Source organism: Salvelinus namaycush, chromosome 1, assembly GCF_016432855.1.
Source record: "Salvelinus namaycush isolate Seneca chromosome 1, SaNama_1.0, whole genome shotgun sequence".
In the NCBI taxonomy this organism is placed as follows: domain Eukaryota; kingdom Metazoa; phylum Chordata; class Actinopteri; order Salmoniformes; family Salmonidae; genus Salvelinus; species Salvelinus namaycush.
This window is the reverse complement of record NC_052307.1, coordinates 24,324,242-24,339,600: the sequence shown is the minus strand read 5'-3', so window position 1 is coordinate 24,339,600 and position 15,359 is coordinate 24,324,242. Positions and strand designations below refer to the sequence as shown.

Here is a 15,359-nt window from a genome sequence, read left to right as displayed (position 1 = left end):
GCCAGAGCCTTCCGCCAGACAGGATCAGCCAGAGCCTTCCGCCAGACAGGATCAGCCAGAGCCTTCCGCCAGACAGGATCAGCCAGAGCCTTCATCCAGCCATGACCAGCCAGAGCCGTCATCCAGCCATGACCAGCCAGAGCCGTCATCCAGCCATGACCAGCCAGAGCCGTCATCCAGCCATGACCAGCCAGAGCCGTCATCCAGCATTGAGCCGTCATCCAGCCGGGATCCGCCAGAGCCAGCAAGCCAGGATCCGCCAGAGCCAGCCAGCCAGGATCCGCCAGAGCCAGCCAGCCAGGATCCGCCAGAGCCAGCCAGCCAGCCAGCATCCGCCAGCCAGCCAGGATCCGCCAGAGCCAGCCAGCCAGGATCTGCCAGAGCCAGCCAGCCAGGATCCGCCAGAGCCAGCCAGCCAGGATCCGCCAGCCAGTCCGGAGCTGCCCCTCAGTCCGGAGCTGCCCCTCATTCCGGTGCTGCCCCTTAGTCCGGTGCTGTTAATTTGGAGGGTGGCCATTTGGAGGAGGCTACCAAAGCGGGTATTGACAATGGTGGAGTGGGGGCCACGTCCCGCACCCGAGCCGCCGCCATGATGGGGCCCACCCCGGACCCTCCCCTTTCTATTTCAGGTTGTGCGGTCGGAGTCCGCACCTTTGGGGGGGGTACTGTCACGCCCTGGCCTTAGTATTCTTTGTTTTCTTTATGTTTTTTAGTTAGGTCAGGGTGTGACATGGGGAATGTATGTGTTTTGTAGTGTCTATGGGGTGTTGTATGTGTATGGGGCAGAGTAGAGTATAGTTGTCTAGTTATGTCTATGGCTGCCTAGATTGGTTCTCAATCAGAGACAGCTGTCATTCATTGTCTCTGATTGGGAGCCATATTTAAGGCAGCCATAGGCAGTAGGCTTTTGTGGGTAGTTGTCTATGTCTATGTTGCATGTGTGCACTTAGTTCAGGTTTAGCTTCACGATCGTTTGTTTTGTTCATTTTGTAAGTGTTTGTTTTTCCTTCATTAAAAGAAGATGTATTTTTCACGCGCTGCGCCTTGGTCCTCTCTCTCTCACGAAGACGATCGTGACACTGTTGCTGGTATTTTGGCCCATTCCTCCATGCAGATCTCCTCTAGAGCAGTGATGTTTTGGGGCTGTTGCTGGGCAACACGGACTTTCAACTCCCTCCAAAGATTTTCTATGGGGTTGAGATCTGGAGACTGGCTAGGCCACTCCAGGACCTTGAAATGCTTCTTACGAAGCCACTCCTTCGTTGCCCGGGCGGTGTGTTTGGGATCATTGTCATGCTGAAAGACCCAGCCACGTTTCATCTTCAATGCCCTTGCTGATGGAAGGAGGTTTTCACTCAATCTCACGATACATGGCCCCATTCATTCTTTCCTTTACACGGATCAGTCGTCCTGGTCCCTTTGCAGAAAAACAGCCCCAAAGCATGATGTTTCCACCCCCATGCTTCACAGTAGGTATGGTGTTCTTTGGATGCAACTCAGCATTCTTTGTCCTCCAAACACGACGAGTTGAGTTTTTACCAAAAAGTTCTATTTTGGTTTCATCTGACCATATGACATTCTCTCAATCTTCTTCTGGATCATCCAAATGCTCTCTAGCAAACTTCAGACGGGCCTGGACATGTACTGGCTTAAGCAGGGGGACACGTCTGGCACTGCAGGATTTGAGTCCCTGGCGGCGTAGTGTGTTACTGATGGTAGGCTTTGTTACTTTGGTCCCAGCTCTCTGCAGGTCATTCACTAGGTCCCCCCGTGTGGTTCTGGGATTTTTGCTCACTGTTCTTGTGATCATTTTGACCCCACGGGGTGAGATCTTGCGTGGAGCCCCAGATCGAGGGAGATTATCAGTGGTCTTGTATGTCTTCCATTTCCTAATAATTGCTCCCACAGTTGATTTCTTCAAACCAAGCTGCTTACCTATTGCAGATTCAGTCTTCCCAGCCTGGTGCAGGTCTACAATTTTGTTTCTGGTGTCCTTTGACAGCTCTTTGGTCTTGGCCATAGTGGAGTTTGGAGTGTGACTGTTTGAGGTTGTGGACAGGTGTCTTTTATACTGATAACAAGTTCAAACAGGTGCCATTAATACAGGTAACGAGTGGAGGACAGAGGAGCCTCTTAAAGAAGAAGTTACAGGTCTGTGAGAGCCAGAAATCTTGCTTGTTTGTAGGTGACCAAATACTTATTTTCCACCATAATTTGCAAATAAATTCATAAAAAATCCTACAATGTGATTTTCTGGATTTTTTTTTCTCATTTTGTCTGTCATAGTTGAAGTGTACCTATGATGAAAATTACAGACCTCTCTCATCTTTTTAAGTGGTAGAACTTGCACAATTGGTGGCTGACTAAATACTTTTTTGCCCCACTGTATGTAAGTTGAAAACACTATGTTAAAATCAGTGTGCATCCCTAACCTTGCCAGCAGACAAAGAGCTGTGACTGGATCAGTGGTTCACCAATTAAGGCCTTGATTGGCTCGGCAACAGTACCAAGGCATGATGTGTTATGAAACCATTTTTTGGGAGACTGTTTCTTTGGGACCATCACGCGACATCCTGACAACTGATACACATATGTTCCTGCAACGTTCCCATGAAACATGTCTAGAACAATATCTTACGTTCTGAGAACATGACAACCATGTTCTGTGTATGTTTAGTGTGAAGTTGGACTATTCTAACACACAGAAAACTGGACACATTCGTTCTTGCAACGTTACCATGAAATGTGTTTAGAACATTGATATATTTTATTGTGGGAACATGCCAATCATGTTTTGTGTATGTTTGGTGGGATGTTGATGGAATTTTCTCCTAACCCTCAGAAAACTGAAAACATGAATGTTCTTGCAATGTAACCATGAAGCGTGTCTAGAACATGTGCAGGTCAGCAATAACAGAGATAACAATCTCTCCTAATATCTCAATGCATTTGGGAAATCAGTGCCGTTTATACTGACAGGATAAAAGGACATTTTGGCCTTCTTCGATTTCTTATCAGACATAAGATTGGATTTGAGTTTTTAAATCTCTAGCCACCACACGTCAGGACGGACATGATGGCACTATAGTTTTGTAATGGGTCGTTGTTCACACAGTGGGTCATGTGAACTCTGCCACCAATGCTCAGCAGTGTTTTTTAATTGATAATTTCATCAAACTGTTACACCCGTCTTTGTGCTTGTCTCCACCCCCTCCAGGTGTCGCCCATCTTCCCCATTATCCCCAACAGACAGTGTTCTGTCTGTAGCCAGTTCGTCAAGCCTACGGTACCAGCGGTTTTCCCCTTGCTCCTGTCTTTATATAGTTCCTGTTTTGACCATTCTGCTAGCCGTTCGGTATCTTGTCACACCACCATGGATTATTGACCTCTGCCTGCTGTGACCCCGAGACTGTGTGCCATTCTGTACCTTATGGACTCTGATCTGGATTACTGACCTCTGCCTGCTCTTGACCTGTTGTTTTGCCTGCCCCCTGTTCTAGTAATAAACTTTTGTTACTTCGACACTGTCTGCATCTGGGTCTTCTCCTGAAACGTGATAAGAACAAAGATTAATTGACATGTCCCATATTTATTTGAGGAAAAAAACAATACAAATCTTGTGTGTGCACTGACCTCTGGTTTTGTCTGTCATGAGAGAAGAAACAATCTTACAGTATATTGACGTAAGTCACTGTTACATATGCTTCTTGGCCTTTTCACCCTGGGGAGAAAAATAAAACAGATTTACTGTTAAGTCATGACAACTTGTGACATAATGATGACGATGATACTAGAGCAACCAGTAACGGACAAGATCAACAGTTGTACCTTTTCTGTTTGAGTTTTACAGTGTATTTCAGTGATCTGGGTCAATTACAGTACCTTTATGATATTCCCCAGCTCCAGTAGCGTCTGTTGATAGTGGGGTTCCATGCTTTTCATGCTCCCAGGCTTGACTATCTGTTTGTGGATCCCAGGGGTGCCTGCATCCTTCACCATCTGAAGTTATTCTCCTGTAGAATAGCAACCACCAACATCACCCAGAATTAGCATACAGGGACTGTAGATCTTTAACTAAAGCATTTACACTGAAGAAAACTATATATAAACGCAACATGCAACAATTTCAAAGATTTTATTGAGTTACAGTTCATAAAAGGAAATCAGTCAATTGAAATACATTCATTAGGCCCTAATCTATGAATTTCACATGACAGGGATGTTAACAAAATTGTGCACAAGATTGTAGAGAAAGAAGCTTTTTGTGAGTATGGAACATTTCTGGGATCTTTTATTTCAGCTCATGAAACATTGGACCAACCCTTTACATGTTGCGTTTATGTTTTTTCAGTGTATTATATAATCCAATATGTTTTATTGTCACATACACCAGATAGGTGCAGTGAAATGTGTTGTTTTAATGCAGGAGCAAAGCTGTTTTACAGAATATTACTTTCTGCAGTGATCTCATTTCAGCCTTGGCCACACATCCACATAATCTCCATTTCTCTTTGTGTACTATGTTTTTTTTGTAAGAGCTTTTCCAGCTCTTGCAGTCCTTCCAACCCTTTTCCAACACAAATACTGTCACAGGAAGGCAGAACACCTAATAACATTCATTGCATATACAAGCTACAACAACAAATACAATTTAGCGAATGCAGTTACAGGTGTAACGATCAAGCTAGCTTACCTGTGAATGTACGTCCTGAAGAACTGTGGTGCATCGTAGTTCACAACACATTTCACCCCGTTGATGACAATGCCTCTGGCAGCAGCATCAGTGCTGATCAAACTTGAACAGAACAAATATACACTGCTCAAAAAAATTAAGGGAACACTTAAACAACACAATGTAACTCCAAGTCAATCACACTTCTGTGAAATCAAACTGTCCACTTAGGAAGCAACACTGATTGACAATACATTTCACATGCTGTTGTGCAAATGGAATAGACAACAGGTGGAAATTATAGGCAATTAGCAAGACACCCCCAATAAAGGAGTGGTTCTGCAGGTGGTGACCACAGACCACTTCTCAGTTCCTATGCTTCCTGGCTGATGTTTTGGTCACTTTTGAATGCTGGCGGTGCTTTCACTCTAGTGGTAGCATGAGATGGAGTCTACAACCCACACAAGTGGCCCAGGTAGTGCAGCTCATCCAGGATGGCACATCAATGCGAGCTGTGGCAAGAAGGTTTGCTGTGTCTGTCAGCGTAGTGTCCAGAGCATGGAGGCGCTACCAGGAGACAGGCCAGTACATCAGGAGACGTGGAGGAGGCCGTAGGAGGGCAACAACCCAGCAGCAGGACCGCTACCTCCGCCTTTGTGCAAGGAGGAGCAGGAGGAGCACTGCTAGAGCCCTGCAAAATGACCTACAGCAGGCCACAAATGTGCATGTGTCTGCTCAAACGGTCAGAAACAGACTCCATGAGGGTGGTATGAGGGCCCGACGTCCACAGGTGGGGTTTGTGCTTACAGCCCAACACCGTGCAGGACGTTTGGCATTTGCCAGAGAACACCAAGATTGGCAAATTCGCCACTGGCGCCCTGTGCTCTTCACAGATGAAAGCAGGTTCACACTGAGCACATGTGACAGACGTGACAGAGTCTGGAGACGCCGTGGAGAACGTTCTGCTGCCTGCAACATCCTCCAGCATGACCGGTTTGGCGGTGGGTCAGTCATGGTGTGGGGTGGCATTTCTTTGGGGGGCCGCACAGCCCTCCATGTGCTCGCCAGAGGTAGCCTGACTGCCATTAGGTACCGAGATGAGCTCCTCAGACCCCTTGTGAGACCATATGCTGGTGCGGTTGGCCCTGGGTTCCTCCTAATGCAAGACAATGCTAGACCTCATGTGGCTGGAGTGTGTCAGCAGTTCCTGCAAGAGGAAGACATTGATGCTATGGACTGGCCCGCCCGTTCCCCAGACCTGAATCCAATTGAGCACATCTGGGACATCATGTCTCGCTCCATCCACCAACACCACGTTGCACCACAGACTGTCCAGGAGTTGGCGGATGCTTTAGTCCAGGTCTGGGAGGAGATCCCTCAGGAGACCATCCGCCACCTCATCAGGAGCATGCCCAGGCGTTGTAGGGAGGTCATACAGGCACGTGGAGGCCACACATACTACTGAGCCTCATTTTGACTTGTTTTAAGGACATTACATCAAAGTTGGATCAGCCTGTAGTGTGGTTTTCCACTTTAATTTTAAGTGTGACTCCAAATCCAGACCTCCATGGGTTGATAAATTTGATTTCCATTGATAATTTTTGTGTGATTTTGTTGTCAGCACATTCAACTATGTAAAGAAAAAAGTATTTAATAAGAATATTTCATTCATTCAGATAGGGTGTGTTATTTTAGTGTTCCCTTTATTTTTTTGAGCAGTGTATATATTATATATTTGGCAAAGAAAATAGAACGTTCAATTATCCTCAAACAGACACTCATACTCACAGTTGGATCTTTCCCTGTTCAAACTCCTTGAGGGTTCTCTTCCTGTCATTGGGAGTCGTGAGGAGAACTCAGGTGCCTGCACTCCACCAAAAAGCTGCACTAGCAGACACAGTCTGCTAGAGAGAACAGAGAGCAAATCTTATGGCTGTGGACATCATCAAATAATGCATTAAGGAGAAGGCCATGGAAGATTCACCAACCCGTGAGCGGCTTCTCTGGAATTGGTGAAGCACAGAATGGGACTAAACTTCAGGCACAGTATGAAATGGAGGATGAGGAGAGGCTTCTTACTCAGAGTTCAGGGCACATAGTACTCCCCCCAAAAAGAGACCACAGTGACACATTGCTCTAGGATATAGGAGAAATAAAAAATCTCTTGCGATTATTTTTTTGGTAAAGTACTGTCAGGCCCTGGGGGAAGTTGAACCTCTCTTGAGACTCAGGGTGGGGTCGTTGACTGACTATGGACCGAGCTGAAGAGTCTGGGATGATGCAGGCCTAGCTGCTACAACTTCTCTGGATTCTGAGTCAGTGTGGCTGAGAACAGGAGCTTCCGTTAGAGGCATCTGAGGCTGGTGACAAGCTGCCACAAATAAAAAACAGAAATGTTTAAATCACCGAAATGCATATATCCGAGAATAATGTGTGAAAGCACACAATCCATAGGTGTAGTACAGTTTGTATTCTCTAACAAACAAACCACATAGTTGCCAGTCCTGAATTTCCAGTACTGTCTGAAAGAATCCTGAGAAGTGAGGTCTTACCTCGCTGCAGTGATAAGTGCAGGCTCTGTCCTCTTGAAGATTGAGACTGCTTCAGAACCCCTCTTGGATCTGTAAACTGCCTTGGTCACCTGACTGAGCCAAGACTGGTGCATGCTGTCAATCATCCGGTCTGCCTCATCAATGATCTGAGAGAAGGATTTATATTGAGACCATCATGAATTATGAATAGTTTATTTAAATACTGTTAGTCATAACATCCATGCAAATAAAATGGACACTGTACTTGTATTAGTGACCCACAAGGAAGCGGAGGTGTTCCAAACTGAAACCATCAATCTTATTGATGTGATCAACCAGTCTCCCAGGGGTTGCGACAACAATGTCTGCCAAACTGTGGTTTGTTCCACCTCTGTACAAAGAGCAAAATGTATCTCTTTCAGACTGATTTTCTCTTTAAAATCATGGTGTCATTTATGCACAAAGGACTATTTTGAGTGAAAGGAAACTCTAAGCTTAAACAAATAGAATAATTGAATATCTACCAAGGAAGAAAGACCTTGATGTGTCTTGACTGGGTTTCAGAGAGCGATGCCTGCTCTGTGGAAAAAAACTTTTTCCACCAGCGAGTATGACCACTTTCAAGCTGGTGCCCTCCGCATATGAACTGAATACTTTGCAAACCTGTTTGGGGAAAAACATTCAACGTTTTTCAGTGGATGTGAGCTAACCAAAAATAATCACAAGTTATCTCCATCATGGAGATTGAAGGTTTGACCCTAGTTACCTGCTGTGCAAGCTCTTTGGTGGGCAACACTGTCAAAACCCGGATGTCACATACAACTCGCTCCATCAGTGCCTAAAACGACATGAGAACATCAAACTGATTACATTCGATCTAATGAAAGAAAACACACCTTCCATAAAAAAATGTATGGCTGATGGTTTAATTCATACCTGAATAACAGGTATAACGAATGCCAGTATTGCCACTCCCCGTTGGTGCAGACACAAAAATGTTTCTGGGTGTCACGATCGTCGTAACATTGAAGAGAGGAGGACCAAGGCGCAGCGTGATAACAATACATATTTAATAAACGAAGACGAAAACGAAACGAACATTGACAAACTATACAAAACAACAAACGACCGTGAAGCTATAAAACAAAAGTGCAGACACAAGCAACTAACATAAAGACATAGACAATCACCCACGAACTACCTAATGAATATGGCTGCCTAAATATGGTTCCCAATCAGAGACAACGATAGACAGCTGTCTCTAATTGAGAACCAATCTAGGCAACCATAGACATACATACACCTAGACTGAACACTGCCCCATAAACATACAAAACCCCCTAGACAATACAAAACACATACATCCCCCATGTCACACCCTGACCTAACTAAAATAATAAAGAAAACAAAGATAACTAAGGCCAAGGTGTGACAGTACCCCCCCCCCCCCAAAAGGTGCGGACTCCGGCCACAAAACCTGACACAGAAGGGAAGGGTCCGGGTGGGCCTTCTCACGGCGGCGGCTCGGGTGCGGGACGTGGACCCCACTCCACCATAGTCAATACCCGCTTTGGTGGTGCCTCTGGGGCGGGGACCCTTACAGCAAGTCCCGGACTGAAGACCATCCTAGAGGGCACCACTGGACGGAGGGGCAGCTCCGGACTGAGGGGCGGCTCCGGACTGAGGGGCGGCTCCGGACTGAGGGGCGGCTCCGGACTGAGGGGCGGCTCCGGACTGAGGGGCGGCTCCGGACTGAGGGGGCGGCTCCGGACTGAGGGGCGGCTCCGGACTGGCGGGCGGCTCCGGACTGGCGGGCGGCTCCAGACTGGCGGGCGGCTCTGGCGGCTCCTGACTGGCGGGCGGCTTTGGCGGCTCCTGACTGGCGGGCGGCTCTGGCGGCTCCTCACTGGCGGGCGGCTCTGGCGGCTCCTGACTGGCGGGCGGCTCTGGCGGCTCCTGACTGGCGGGCGGCTCTGGCGGCTCCTGACTGACGGGCGGCTCTGGCGGCTCCTGACTGGCGGGCGGCTCTGGCGGCTCCTGACTGGCGGGCGGCTCTGGCGGCTCCTGACTGACGGACGGCTCTAGCGGCTCCTGACTGACGGACGGCTCTAGCGGCTCAGGACAGACGGGCGGCTTTGACGGCTCAGGACAGACGGGCAGCTCTGACGGCGCTGGGCAGACGGGCAGCGCAGGCGGCGCTGGGCAGACGGACAGCTCAGGCGGCGCTGGGCAGACGGACAGCTCAGACGGCGCTGGGCAGACGGGCAGCGCAGGCGGCGCTGGGCAGACGGGTAGCGCAGGCGGCGCTGGGCAGACGGGTAGCGCAGGCGGCGCTGGGCAGACGGGCAGCGCAGGTGGCGCTGGGCAGACAGCAGATTCTGGCCTGCTGAGGCACACAGTAGGCCTGGTGCGTGGTGCCGGAACTGGTGGTACCGGGCTAAGGACACGCAACTCAAGGCTAGTGCGGGGAGCAGCAACAGGACGTACAGGGCTCTGGAGACGCACAGGAGGCTTGGTGCGTGGTACCGGAACTGGTGGTACCGGGCTGGAGACACGCACCACAGGGCGAGTGCGTGGAGGAGGAACAGGGCTCTGGAAACGCACTGGAAACCTGGTGCATGGTGTTGGCACTGGTGGTAATGGGCTGGGGCGAGGAGGTGGCACCGGATAGACCGGACCGTGAAGGCGTACTGGAGCTCTTGAGCACCGAGCCCGCCCAACCTTACCTGGTTGAATGCTCCCCGTAGCCAGGCCAGTGCGGGGAGGTGGAATAACCCGCACTGGGCTGTGCTGGCGAACCGGGGACACCATGCGTAAGGCTGGTGCCATGTACACCGGCCCGAGGAGACGCACTGGAGACCAGATGCGTTGAGCCGGCTTCATGGCACCTGGCTCGATGCCCACTCTAGCCCGGCCGATATGAGGAGCTGGGATGTACCGCACCGGGCTATGTACACGTACAGGAGACACCGTGCGCTCTTCCGCATAACACGGTGTCTGCCCGTACTCTCGCTCTCCACGGTAAGCACGGGGAGTTGGCGCAGGTTTCCTACCAGCCTTTGCCTTTGAATATGGCTGCCTAAATATGGTTCCCAATCAGAGACAACGATAGACAGCTGTCTCTAATTGAGAACTAATCTAGGCAACCATAGACATACATACACCTAGACTGAACACTGCCCCATAAACATACAAAAACCCCTAGACAATACAAAACACATACATCCCCCAAGTCACACCCTGACCTAACTAAAATAATAAAGAAAACAAAGCTAACTAAGGCCAAGGTGTGACACTGGGTTTGTAGCCCCCTCTTCCAATCAATAGACCTTGAGACATTCTCTAAAATGGCTGGGATGACCTCTGCATGTACTGCACAGTGGACACAATAGAATAGGAGTACTTTCCTCCCCATATTATGATAGCAAAACAGATTTAACTTATACTCCTTCATGCCTGCTAACCTGGAAAGAGGTGCTGAATTCCATTGCCCTCCAATTTCCGTTGCAGTTTAGTACAAATTCCTGGGACATCACTGATGGGGACTAGGTTGCTTGCATCTATCTTGCATCTATCTTCTGAGCTTGTGCTACTAGGTGACCTAAATTGGGACATGCTTAACACCCCGGCCATCCTACAATCTAAGCTTGATGCCCTCAATCTCACACAAATTATCAATGAACCTACCAGGTACAACCCCAAATCCGTAAACACGGGCACCCTCATAGATGTCATCCTAACTAACTCGCCCTCCAAATACACCTCTGCTGTTTTCAATCAAGATCTCAGCGATCACTGCCTCATTTGCCTGCATCCGTAATGGGTCTGCGACCAAACGACCACCCCTCATCACTGTCAAATGCTCCCTAAAACACTTCAGCGAGCAGGCCTTTCTAATCGACCTGGCCGGGGTATCCTGGAATGACATTGACCTCATCCCGTCAGTAGATGATGCCTGGCTATTATTTAAAAGTGCCTTCCTCGCCATCTTAAATAAGCATGCCCCATTCAAAGAATTTAGAACTAGGAATAGATATAGCCCTTGGTTCACTCCAGACCTGTCTGCCCTTGACCAGCACAAAAACATCCTGTGGTGTTCTGCATTAGCATTGAATAGCCCCCATGATATGCAACTTTTCAGGGAAGTTAGGAACAAATATACACAGGCAGTTAGGAAAGCTAAGGCTAGCTTTTTCAAACAGAAATGTGCATCCTGTAGTACTAACTCAAAAAAGTTCTGGGACACTGTGAAGTCCATGGAGAATAAGAGCACCTCCTCCCAGCTGCCCACTGCTCTAAGGCTAGGAAACACTGTCACCACCGATAAATCCACAATAATTGAGAATTTCAATAAGCATTTCTCTACAGCTGGCCATGCTTTCCACCTGGCTACCCCTACCCCGGTCAACTTCCCGGCACCCTCCACAGCAACCCGCCAAAGCCCCCACCATTTCTCCTTCACCCAAATCCAGATAGCTGATGTTCTGAAAGAGCTGCAAAATCTGGACCCCTCCAAATCAGCCGGGCTAGACAATCTGGACCCTCTTTTTCTAAAATGATCTGCCGAAATTGTTGCAACCCCTATTACTAGCCTGTTCAACCTCTCTTTCGTATCGTCTGAGATTCCCAAAGATTGGAAAGCTGCCGCGGTCATCCCCCTCTTCAAAGGGGGTGACACTCTAGACCCAAACTGCTACAGACCTATATCTATCCTACCCTGTCTTTCTAAGGTCTTTGAAAGCCAGGTTAACAAACAGATCACCGACCATTTCGAATCCCACCGTACCTTCTCCGCTATGCAATCTGGTTTCAGAGCTGGTCATGGGTGCACCTCAGCCACGCTCAAGGTCCTAAACGACATCATAACCGCCATCGATAAGAGACAATACTGCGCAGCCGTATTCATCGACCTGGCCAAGGCTTTCGACTCTGTCAATCACCACATTCTTATTGGCAGACTCAACAGCCTGGTTTACCAACTACTTCTCTGATAGAGTTCAGTGTGTCAAATCGGAGGGCCTGTTGTCCGGACCTCTGGCAGTCTCTATGGGGGTGCCACAGGGTTCAATCCTTGGGCCGACTCTCTTCTCTGTATACATCAATGATGTTGCTCTCGCTGCTGGTGATTCTCTGATACACCTCTACGCAGACGACGCCATTCTGTATACTTCTGGCCCTTCTTTGGACACTGTGTTAACTAACCTCCAGACGAGCTTCAATGCCATACAACTCTCCTTCCGTGTCCTCCAACTGCTCTTAAACGCAAGTAAAAACTAAATGTATGCTATTCAACCGATCACAGCTCGCACCTGCTCGCCCGTCCAGCATCACTACTCTGGACGGCTCTGACTTAGAATACATGGACAACTATAAATACCTAGGTGTCTGGTTAGATTGTAAACTCTCCTTCCAGACTCCCATTAAGCATCTCCAATCCAAAATTTTATCTAGAATCGGCTTCCTATATTGCAACAAAGCATCCTTCACTCATGCTGCCAAACATACCCTCGTAAAACTGACCATCCTACCGATCCTCGACTTCGGTGATGTCATCTATAAATAGCCTCCAACACTCTACTCAACAAACTGGATGCAGTCTATCACAGTGCCATCCGTTTTGTCACCAAAGCCCCATACACTACCCACCATTGCAACCTGTACGCTCTCGTTGGTTGGCCCTCGCTTCATACTCGTCGCCAAACCCACTGGCTACAGGTTATCTACAAGTCTCTGCTAGGTAAAGCCCCGCCTTATCTCAGCTCACTGGTCACCATAGCAGCACCCACTCGTAGCACGTGCTCCAGCAGGTATATCTCACTGGTCACCCCCAAAGCCAATTCCTCCTTTGGTCGTCTTTCCTTCCAGTTCTCTGCTGCCAATGACTGGAACGAACTGCAAAAATCTCTGAAGCTGGAGACTCATATCTCCCTCACTAGCTTTAAGCACCAGCTGTCAGAGCAGCTCACAGATCACTGCACCTGTACATAGCCCATCTGTAAACAGCCCATCTATCTACCTACCTCATCCCCATACTGTTTTTATTTATTTATCTTGCTCCTTTGCACCCCAGTATCTCTACTTGCACATTCATCTTCTGCACATCTACCATTCCAGTGTTTAATTGCTATATTGTAATTACTTCGCTACCATGGCCTATTTATTGCCTTAACACCCTTATCTTTCCTCATTTGCACTCACTGTATATAGACTTTTTGTTTTCTTTGTTCTACTGTATTATTGACTGTATGTTTTGTTTATTCCATGTGTAACTGTGTTGTTGTGTGTCGAATTGCTATGCTTTGTCTTGGCCAGGTCGCAGTTGCAAATGAGAACTTGTTCTCAACTAGCCTACCTGGTTAAATAAAGGTGAAATAAAAAAATAAAAATAGTTTGCGCTGACTTAGTTCTAGTTACAGTAAGTTAGTAGGTAACTAATTAATCTAGCAAGCCAACAGATCTGATTTGTACCAACTACATGATTGTATAATAACTGTAAACTGTAAACTGTAAAATAACTGTAAAAGTTGAGACATTGGCTTGCTAACTACCTACAGTAGCTTTATCTGTGGTGGATCTCTCTAATGTTGTTCATCTATCGTAGGGAGGAAACTGCTGCAGAAAGCGCCGAGCCGGTCAAGTTCTATTGGAAAGCTGATAAGCAGACAATTCATCAGGTTGACGATGGAAATTTGACCAAGAACTTCAGTTTCTGTGAGTTTTCCTAAAGGCGAGTATGAATGTTGGCCGGACATGCAGGCAATAACGTGAATCACTTATTTGTATGATTTGTTTCCTTACAGACCGTGTATTTAGTGCTGAAGAAACAACTCTACAGCTGTACCAGGAACTTACAAAGCCTCTTGTCTCCACTGTTCAAGGTTATAATGGTAAGGGATTGTGAACAGTGTTGCCAACTAATTTTCGGGGTAAGTTGCTAGAGGCAGTGACAACTTCAACAACCAGGGATGAATCAATGAGTGTGTAGTGTTAGTGGGTCCAGATCGAGGTGGGGCATTTGGGGTGCAATGCAGAGCAGACTCACCAATCTCATTGTGGTTAAGGTCATAGAGGCGCTCGAAGGGGAAGTTCTTCTTTTCAATCTTCTTGATGACTTCCTCTGGAAGCATCCTGAACTGACGCAGAGGAGACATGGACCTGTGTAGGAGAGGGACACATTCAGACAGAGAAGACCAGAGGAACATCACATTTCATTCTAGCCTCATGTACACTGAACAAAAATATAAACACAACCTGTAAAGTTTTGGTCACATCTTAAAATAAAATATCCCCAAAATTATACATACGCACAAAAATTTAGAGCACAAATTTGTTTAAATCCCTGTTAGTGCGCATTTCTCTTTTGCCAAGATAATCAATCCACCTGACTGTTGTGGCATATCAAGAAGCAAATTAAACAGCGTATTCATTACACAGATGCACCTTGTGCTGGAGACAATAAAAGGCCACTCTTAAAAGTGCCGTTTTGTCACACAACACAATGCCACAGAATTGGCATGTTGACTGCAGGAATGTCCACCAGAGCTGTTGCCAGATAATTGAATGTTAATTTCTCTACCTTATTTCTCTACCTTATTTCTCTACCTCTACCTTAAAACTACCTCCAATGTAGTTTTAGAGAATTTGGCAGTATTTCCAACCGGCCTCACAACCGCAGACCACGTGTATGGTGTCGCGTGGGCGAGCGGTTTGCTGACATCAACGTTTTGAACAGAGTGCACCATGGTGGCTGTGGTGTTATGGTATGGGCAGACATAAGCTACGAACAACTAACACAATTACATTTTATCAATGGCAATTTCAGTGCACAGAGATACCGTGAAGAGATCCTGAGGTCCATTGTTGTGCAATTAATTCGCCACCATCACCTCATGTTTCAGCATGATAATGCACGGCCCCATGTCACAAGGATCTGTACACAATTCCTAGAAGATGAAATGTCCCAGTTCTTCCATGGCCTGCGTACTCACCAGACATGTCACCCATTGAGCATGTTTGGGATGCTCTGGATTGACATGTACGACAGCGTGTTCCAGTTCCTGCCAATATCCAGAAACTTCACACAGCCATTGAAGAGGAGTGGGACAACATTCCACAATCAACAGCCTGATCAACTCTGTGAAGTGGCTGTGTCGTGC

At 47.5% G+C, this 15,359-nt stretch overlaps 1 pseudogene; it reads right to left on the bottom strand.

Annotated features, from left to right (window-relative positions):
* Positions 1 to 4,518: 4,518 nt before the first annotated feature.
* On the bottom strand, positions 4,519 to 15,094 carry LOC120051104 (annotated as a pseudogene).
* Positions 15,095 to 15,359: the final 265 nt, after the last annotated feature.